Raw genomic sequence first — 9,458 nt, 5'->3', positions numbered from 1 at the left:
GTACACAGTGCATTAAGTTAAAGTTAAGTTAAAAAATAAAGCTTAAAAAGGCTCTTTATGTTCCCCACTGGCCCTGGGAATAAACACAGCTAGGTCTTATTTTCAGGGTAGGCCTTATATTTTAGCAAGTACCAAAAATAGTACTAGGTCTTATTTTCAGGGAAACACAGTATATGAGTGGGGGGGTGGGGGGGGGAGAGAGGCACTATATGGTGAAGAGGGCCAGTGTAGATGTAGGTGTTAGGTCACAGGTTCATTCACATATCTTACCCTATGTAAACAAGAATTGCTTCAAGAAAAAAATACAGAAAGATCTCTCTCTCTCTCTCTCTCTCTCTCTCTCTCTCTCTCTCTCTCTCTCTCTCTCTCTCTCACACACACACACACACACACACACACACACACACACACACCCAGCCTATAAAACAAAATAATAAAAGTACAATTCCAGTTGCACAAAGGGCTATGCAGCACACAGACAAAAAGGCTGCACAGAGCCATTGCAAGATAAAAGAATTAAGAAAATCCTACAAGCTGCTTTCAGCGTGTTGAGTTCCATACAAGTCATTTTCTTCCACACACGGACGTTGAAGAAGGATCCTACTGCTGGAAGCATAGCTTGGGCCTATAAAATTAGGGACCCTCTCAGCCCATCAATCCCAGGCCGGTGGCCTTCTCCCTTCTGTGGATTCTCCTGCTCCTGGCTGGGCTGAGTCACTTGTTTTACTAGCTACATAATAAAACAAAACATGCATCACACCCATTTAACAATATTTTTAAAAAGAAAAATCAACGTAAGCCTTGGGCCTCAGCACAGTAATTGATTTACACCTCTATAACAAATTATTTTTCTCCTTTTTCTTTACAGTATCACTAATAAAAGCTCCTATCAAGATTACTGATTTGGGACCCACATAGGCCTGTAAAATTAGAGACAATCTCAGTCAATCGATCACAGGCCAAAGGCCTTTTCACTTCGGTGGACTCTCCTGCTCGTGACTGACCTGAGTAGTCTGTTCCTCGTACCCGTGATCTCATGGAAAGATCTTCACTAGGGTTGGATAGTCACGTAGGCAGCTCTTCACTTCCAACTAATTTCTTTCAAAGGGCCTGGGAACACCTTAGATATTCTTGCAGAGAGGTGGGAAAGATTTGCAGTGAATAGCTTATTTTTAATTTTTCCGGAAAGTTGCAAATAGTCAGCCCTTGAGATTGCAAAATACGTAGGGCAAGGCTAATTGTGGGGAGGCTAATTAAGTTCCATTTTCAGACACAAGAAATGTGTAGTGTGCTTATTAGGGGAGGGGTGCTAAGTGACATAGTATTCTCAAAGCACAAAAAATAACTGAGAAAATAAGTTGAGTGTAATACATCCCCAGGGAAATGAGTGCTGTTTGTTTCTGTTTTCCAGGAACGTCAATAGAGCAAGAACTAGAGAGTTCAGCTGCAGGGAGCTTGCTGCACCCTTCTCTGTATTTACAGGGATATGTATAAATACTGCAATCAGGATTTAGTAGCTGAGTTTGCTTTTTCTCTCCTCCTTCCTAACCCCCCCCCCCCTTTTCTTCCTGTGTAAACCTAAGGGCAAGATTTATTATTAATCTATCTAAGCACTCCTGGGAGCCTTTTTCAGCTGCATTTAAAAATGCTATAAATAAATAAAAAGTAAATTTCTGACAAGTGTAGGTGATATAATCCTAAAAGCAAAGGAACATAAGTGGCAAGAAACAATGTTAAGTAACAAAAAGAATTAGCAAGAGATCAAAATGCACATGGATTGGCTCTCAAGACAAAATATAGTATTGCTAATTTTTTTGGGCCAAAGTCAACATGTCAACAAAGAACTGGTTCCAGCAATTACTTAGTCACCAAAACCAGCCATTTTTTCCAGGAATAGATCAGGTAGTGGTGGTGAAGGAGATGGTATGTTTAATAGACATGGTTATGTCAGATATTATTTGGGAGTAGCTTGTGGGGTGGCCCACATTCTTAATTAGTTTTCTTCATGGAAAGTAACATCTGCAAAGACCCAAGATTTTTTTAATGTTTCAGGAAAGACACTGATTATGAGAGTGCTACCAGCTAGCACTGAAGTTTTATATTTTTTTAATTATACAGATATGAATAAAAAATGAGAGCAAACATTAGAGATATTTAATCAGGTGTTCAAACTATCTGATTTTCTGTCAACAATGATTACATGGCACACAATTTTAATCATCATGCACTTGGAAGGCAGTAGTGCTTGCTGAGCAAAATTACACCTTGGCTCTGGGCTTACCACCCATGACAGTACAAGGCATGACAACGAAGTATTTCTATGCATTAAAATAATGACAGGGGAATCCTATGGCCCTCCAGACAGCCTCTGGTAGCCAGAGAATATGTCTGATTCCCAGATCTGAGGTCAGAAAAAAAGCTCTGACCGTGGAACTGGGCATGCATGATTGGATCCCCTTCCCTTGCAGCCACCATAGAAGGTATCACACATCACGCTAGCTGCTTCTTTGAGGTTGCAAGAATTACCTTGGAAAAGGGGTACAAGTGGTGTTCCATGGGAGGCAGAGGAGAGGAAACTGGACCATCAGGATACAATTCTGATACAGTTCCAGCCTCCTTCCTTCCATGTCCTAAATGACACATTGAAATCAATCATCTGTAATTGCAGGGTAGGATGAGTGAGGAGGTGGAGCTCATCTATGCCCCTTCCTCTATCCTGCATAGAATGCCTGTAATCCTCTGAGTTTGGAGGCTTATGGGATTGTGTCCTAAATTAATTTGATTTAAATGGAACTCTGCACTGCTTCTAAGGGTAGGACTTTGTAATCCATACTAAATTCCATGTGTGTTGTCCAGTTGGACTCAGTTAGCTGGGCACATGGCAGCTAACTAGAAATCCACAACTCCTATGTGATAAGGAAGTTGTAAACTAGGACTCGGGGCAGGCCCAGTTCAAAGTATTTTTGCTCTCTGAGATGAAGGGCAAGATGACTCCTGTCTCTAATTCCACTTACAGAAGCTGGGCAGACGAACAGTTGAATCTTACTTCAACGACGACGAAGGGTCAATATTCTCCATCAATACCAGAAGAGAGGGCAGCAGATTTGCTTACTGGGTGCATGGCAGGTCATGTAAGACAGCTGTAGCCACCCTGCTGTGTCTCCTCCCATTACCCAAACAAACCATGCTGCTCTCAAGATCCTGTAGTCCAAAACTTGAGTTTGCTTTGCCAGAATTCTGATAGCAGTGGCACATTTCCCCTTCCCCTTCTGAATTAAACAATGGAAGCATGCTTCATGTTTATACACTAAAATATTTTCTTTTTCTAAGTGTGTGAGCGCTAACCACTTTGGAGGGGTCTACCCTGTGCTTCTGTACAAGTCCTCATTCTGAGCATGCCTCCTGCTTGGAAGGAGACAAGCCCATAGCAAAGAGTCATAGAGGTCTCAATGAACAGCCTCATCTGAAAATCCAGCATTGTTCTGTGTCTCTGTACCTTCACTCATTCCCAATATAGTCACATCAGAGAGAGCGTGCCCCCAAAGCAAAGACCAGCTGGAAGGAAGTGGAGTTAGATTAATTGCACAGGGATACAGCCCTCTGTATGTTTTAGGGACTTAGAAACAATGACCTAGTTCCACAATATATATATATATTTAAAAACACCTCTAGGTTGTTGTGAGAGGGCATGCTGGCTCCTGCTGACCAGGTTGCTCCTGCTACAACTGTACAGAGCTAAACAACCAGAAATGTCCCATCCTCAGGTTGGTTAGTGTGATATACAACTGTAACTATCAACAATCTTATATTCTAATACAATTAAATACAAACTCAAGTGCAGGAACCATCTGATTTAGGCAATTTGTCAGGGTGGTTGGGGTGCTGGACTGGTGACCAGAAGATCTGGGTAATAGTCCCACCCTTACATGAATCTCACTTAGGGCCAGTCACTCACACTTTGCCTAACCTACCTCACAGGATTGTTGTGAGGATAAAATGCAGCTAGGTAAACTGGCTTGGGTTCCTCAGGTGGTGAAAAGGTAAGATATAAATGTAGTGTAATAGTAATAGTAAACCCTTATCCTGAACCCTGCTGTGTCGTGATTTTTCTCAACTTTTTGTACATTCCAAGGAAAATATAGAAAAGAAATGAATCAAAGTTTCCTATGGAAGATGTTTGCTGATCCATGTTTTCCAAGACGAACTACAGCTCTTTTCCCTTCCAAAGAAAGAATCCCAGTCTTATCTATAGTGAAGCAATAAAATGTAATTACTCTAGTTTATAGCAACAGCAGGCCAATCCATCAATTCAGTGTAGAACAAACAAGTAACCATGTAAGAAGTGTGCCATTACCTTTGACCTTGATTCTTATCTTTAGTGGTGATTCAACATGATAATCTAAACCTCTGAGGGCATTCCAGGACATGCACTTTTTGCAGCAGAGCAGAAGTTCAGATAAATTACTTGCAGAAAAACCTTTGACTTTAGCTCTGTAATTTTAAGGAAATATAAGGCAAAAAGAGGGATTGTGTCTATACTGCACTCAGGTGGGGGCCTATGCTCTTTTCATTGTATTGCACTTTGTTCATGGCCACTCTCTACAGATCCCGTTAGGAGATCACAAGTGATAGCAAGTCCAGAAGAAAATGGTTCTGTGATTAGACATGTTTCTACAGATATGGACTGGATTCACACAAGATGACAATTGGCTGTGGGTAACTAACCATGGTGGGTTGTCATGTCATGCAAGCTCAGACTGCTTCCCCCAGGGTGGCTTATTTGTGGGAAACAAACTGCCCTGACAACCCATGGCCTGTTCTTGTGGTGCAAAAAAACCACTGATCAGACCTTTCATGAGCAAAGATTCCTCATGTCTTTGCTTTCCCTTGACAGCTTTCTTTTTGACAGAGCGGAAAGTCAAAAAAAACCCCACTCATTTCACTGGGTCAATATCCATAATTGGCTCCTGCTGCACTTTGACAGCAGACACCTCCCATGATATTGCCCAGGTGAGGCTTCCCATTTCATACCTGAAGAAGTACACATTTCCATGTTTTTATAAGACCATCCATCCATCCATTCATTCATCCATCTTTGCATTTGTTTCTTGCACTTAAAGCAGAATAGTAAAAACAGGTGGTGAACCAGTGGCAGCTCCTCCAGTGTACTTCTTTCAGAAAAAAAGTATTATTTGAAAAAGGAAATAGGAGATGGGGAAAGCAAACAAACTTCAGCCACCAAATCCCCTGGGATAGTGGGTGAGAAAATGAGGGCAAAGGAGGAGATGACAATCCACAGTGAGCTTAATTTTCTGTTGGACACCCTGTGAATTGTTCTGTAAACAACCCAATGCAAAATTAGTTATTTGCAGGGTGATATACCATGATGTGCATCTCTACCTACTATTATACTGTTATCCTGTATAATTGGTACAGTAATTTTATAGGCTTTCTAGAAGCATCTGGATGGTTACTCTGGAGTAGAGAGACCCATGTTCTGCTCCAGCAGAGCCCTTATGAATTTAAATGTGCTTGACAGTGCTTACCTAGTTCAGCTTCACAATGATCTTGTAACACAGGTAACTTATGAGCACTCATTTCAAAATGAGAAATTAAGGCTGAGAGATTGGATATATTCAGGCTAATAGCCTATTCCCAACAGAGGATACTCCTCTATGTCTTTCCAAAAGAAAAAAAATCTGCTATCTCTAGTAAGAATCACATGTAAGGCTGCCTGGGCATCACCTTAGTGCAGGGTCAAGCCAGCTATATTGAGGATATTTTTTCTAATTACTTGGTAATGGGAAATGTTAGAGTACTGCAAATTTTAAGTCATAGTATCTGGAAAATGAAGACAACACTGGAAAATTGGGTACTTACTGTGACGTTCCAGTCTAATTTGATGCACAGGAGACATTCCTCATGAACAGGCAAGGTGTATCTGACAAGTCTGACAAATATATTTGCCTTTTTGCCTCTGTAGCTCTTTCCAGCTAGCTCTAGACAAGGTTTTAGACAGAGCAATGGCTGAGTAGCCAGAAACAAAGAAGAACAAAAATGCAGAGACAAGGGAAGAAAGAGAACAAAAGCCCTTATCTTAGGGATTGGCACACTTCCTTAGAAAAACATAATGAGTGCTCAGCTTGCCACAGGGTGGAGTATGGATATCTCCCCGAACAGTGCACTGGAATGTAATGTAATGCACTTTCATGGTAAGCGCTCAACCTTCCACTCTCATCTGTCCTGAGGAGACATCTAGCATGGGATGTAAAAGGCTGCTATTGCCATTGTCATTGCCCTAGAGTGAGTCCCTCAGAAAGTCCCCCAGAACCTAAGTTTGAGGGAAAACCTGTTGAAATACTCTTGTGTCCAAAGCCTACTGAGGCCAGGGCATCTTTGTTCACTTTATAATGCTATAATGAATGCATGATTTGAAGGCCATGTAAGTGTGCTGCAGATCTCCACTAAAGGAGTGATAGGGAAAAACCACTGAGGCAGCCATGGCCTGGTTGATTGTGGTGTAGTGGGTGCAGATTTGAGGAGAGGGGTGTGTGTGTGTGTGTAACATTCACTGGCTGCAAATATACAAAACTGAGGGACTGGGCCTTAAGAAGGCCTGGGAACCAATTCTGACTCAGCCTGGGAAGAGGCAAGGAAGGGGAAAGAGGCTGCTGGGAAGTTAAGGTTGCAGTTGGTAGATATGGGTGCTAATGGCTGTGATAATCAGGGAGGCCCTTCTGAAACCATGGGAAGGTAGGCTTCTAGTGAAGGGGAGGTGGCCATAGTGGGAATCAGGTCAGGTGTCAAATGGAGAGGGAAGTGGAGTGTAAAATAACATCACCTTCAAGCACTTGGCCACCGGAAACTCCATGACAAGGAAGGACCAGTCCTGAGCGTAGGGCTTGTAGCACATTCCATTTGAACAAGGAGGGCTGTAATGTCCCAGACTAATTTTGTATCTTCTTTCGTTTATCATGCTGTAACTTGGGACACCTACTAGAATTTAGAGGACTTGCATTATGCCATGGCTGTGATCCTTTGTCTCCTTTGCTTTTATGGGGATTTTAGTCTGCACCCAGTGGCTATGTTTGCATTCTGCAATTTCTAAATATTAAAAGCTAACAGATTGGAACTGCAACAGACCAGCTTGCCTACCTAAGGAAAGGGCAGCAACTGACACGTGGCATGTGAGATACAGGGACAAATCTTGCATAGTTTTAACAAGCCTCCAAGAAGGATGCAAATATCCAAAATATGCTCACAAAGAATCCCTTTATACTGATAATGCTTGTTTTGGTGGTGTCTTAAAGGGTGTCTGATAATTCAGAGGATTGATCCATCTAATTCAGGATTATCCACAGAGTAGCAGCACATTTTGAGGGACATAAAAGGAGCAAAAGAAAAAGCCAAGCAGAACAGAAAAACTGGAAAAGCAGAACAGACAAGCTCTAAGGTATATAGAGATAAAATAGGAATAGTGAATAAGATAAGCAGATAATTTGTTGAAAGAGGAACTAGAACAATTTTTGTCAAGAACAGAGTCAAGGAATAAGCTGGCTGGGAGGAGCCATAGAGGTCAGGAGCTCTATGTTCCTTGCTGGATAAGCTATGATGGATGTCTCCTGCCACCGAATGAAAAAGAGGTGTTCAAGCAATATGACTTTTAACATGACATCAGCAGGTATGGGTGTCCCAGTAATGCAATATTCATCCAAGCACCAACCATATGTGCTGTATCTCAAGAAGATTCAGTGTGCATAATTTGCCTTAAATCACCAGTCCCCACAACTCCAGTGCCAATTCAACCGACACATTGCTTGAATACATCTTCAGGTGGAACAAAGTCACACACACAGGCTGTGCAGCCTTTGCATCTTGCACTTAGCTGTTCACACCCCAGTGTACATGTATAGCTGGTCATCTTAGCTGTGGTCCTGTACATACTTAGTTGATAATAAACTCCATAGAACGCAGAGGGCATGAGAATACTGCAGGATTAGTTTCGGTAAACACAAAGAATGAGGTTGCAGGGGGCTTTCTTAACAACTCTGGCTAGGGTTTTTTTCTCCATAAAGGTTTTAATCTGCTACTTTTCTGGGACATCAACTTCCAGATCCTATGTGGGATTAAGATCTTGTCCTTTATACATGTTTTTGCAGAACTTTGCTCTTCCTTTCTACATATTGCACTGCATAGCCACTGGATGATGCTGTGGTATAGAAGAATTGCATAAATACATGAACATTTAATTTTGCCATTTCCAGATAATACCAGACTTTCTTTAAACTAAAAAAAAAAAGAAGCCATAGAAATGGTTGCAAAGAACCAGACAATCTGTGGAGAGAGATGATATGGTGTAAAGCACCCACAAACTGCAAGAATTCGGCGAATGCGGCGGCATAAAAATGTTTTAATAAAATAATAAATAAATAAAGCACACAATAAATGCCTTGTGTAGAAATATTCTGCTGCTATGCTGTTAAAATAAAACCCTGAATCTCATTTAGCTGGCTCAGTTATCGTACAGCTCTTCTCTACACTCTCTAGGAAAATGAAAGGTTCTGGAAATGTTTTGAGACTTTAGGATTTAGCATCCTTTATGGTCCCTCAAGTCTAGTCGTAGCCCACATTTTTATATATGCCAGTTTTACGATGCAACCTCTTACATACCTACTCAGAAGTAAGTCCTACTGAATTCAGTGGGGTTTGCCCCCAGATATTTGGGTACAAAATTGCAATCTTATTCTGCTATGTAAACTTCTCTAACATATATAGAGTATTCTGTATACAAATAATTAATATACAAAACATACTAAGCCATGTGCTAATGCAAGTGGCCATCACTTTCTAAGAACTGTCTATATTACATGTCCAGATCAATTTGCTTTTGTAATAGGTGGGTGATTTAATGGGTGATGACAGATGAGCACTAATAGGAAAGCAAGCAAAGAGTTAACATTATGTGCATCAAACATAAAACAGAGCAAAAAGAAAAAGACTGGGGCATGGACACCCATCCTTTGATGTGAGAAGGTGCCATAAATTAGGAGTAAGGTTGCACTGAAAGAGCTTTCCCAGACATTGTAGGACAATAATTAGAAAGTGCTTCCTTACTCCATACTTCTGGACTTTGTCTGAGAGAGGGAGAAGTAAATTTCCTTGCACAGAGATATGAGGGACAGGAGTTGAATTCTTTAAACATGGTAGACAAAATGGAAGTCTGCTCCCATTTTCTCTTAACTTCTAAAAAGGATACAGCACAGTCAAAACTCTCCAAAGATAATTGTAAAATGATTCCACATTAATAGAGAAATTGCAGGTTAGTTCTAAATTATGAAATTCACCTAACTTTTCATTTTTTATGCAACAGCATCTTAACTAATTTAGAAACCTCTCTCTAATTTCAAGTTACTTCTTACATCAAGGTAATAAACTGCATCCTAGGAAACCAGAATGAC

This window comes from Varanus komodoensis, unplaced genomic scaffold (assembly GCF_004798865.1).
Source record: "Varanus komodoensis strain SLA01 unplaced genomic scaffold, ASM479886v1 scaffold9, whole genome shotgun sequence".
Taxonomy (NCBI): Eukaryota; Metazoa; Chordata; class Lepidosauria; order Squamata; family Varanidae; genus Varanus; species Varanus komodoensis.
Note: the sequence above shows the minus strand (reverse complement) of the source record.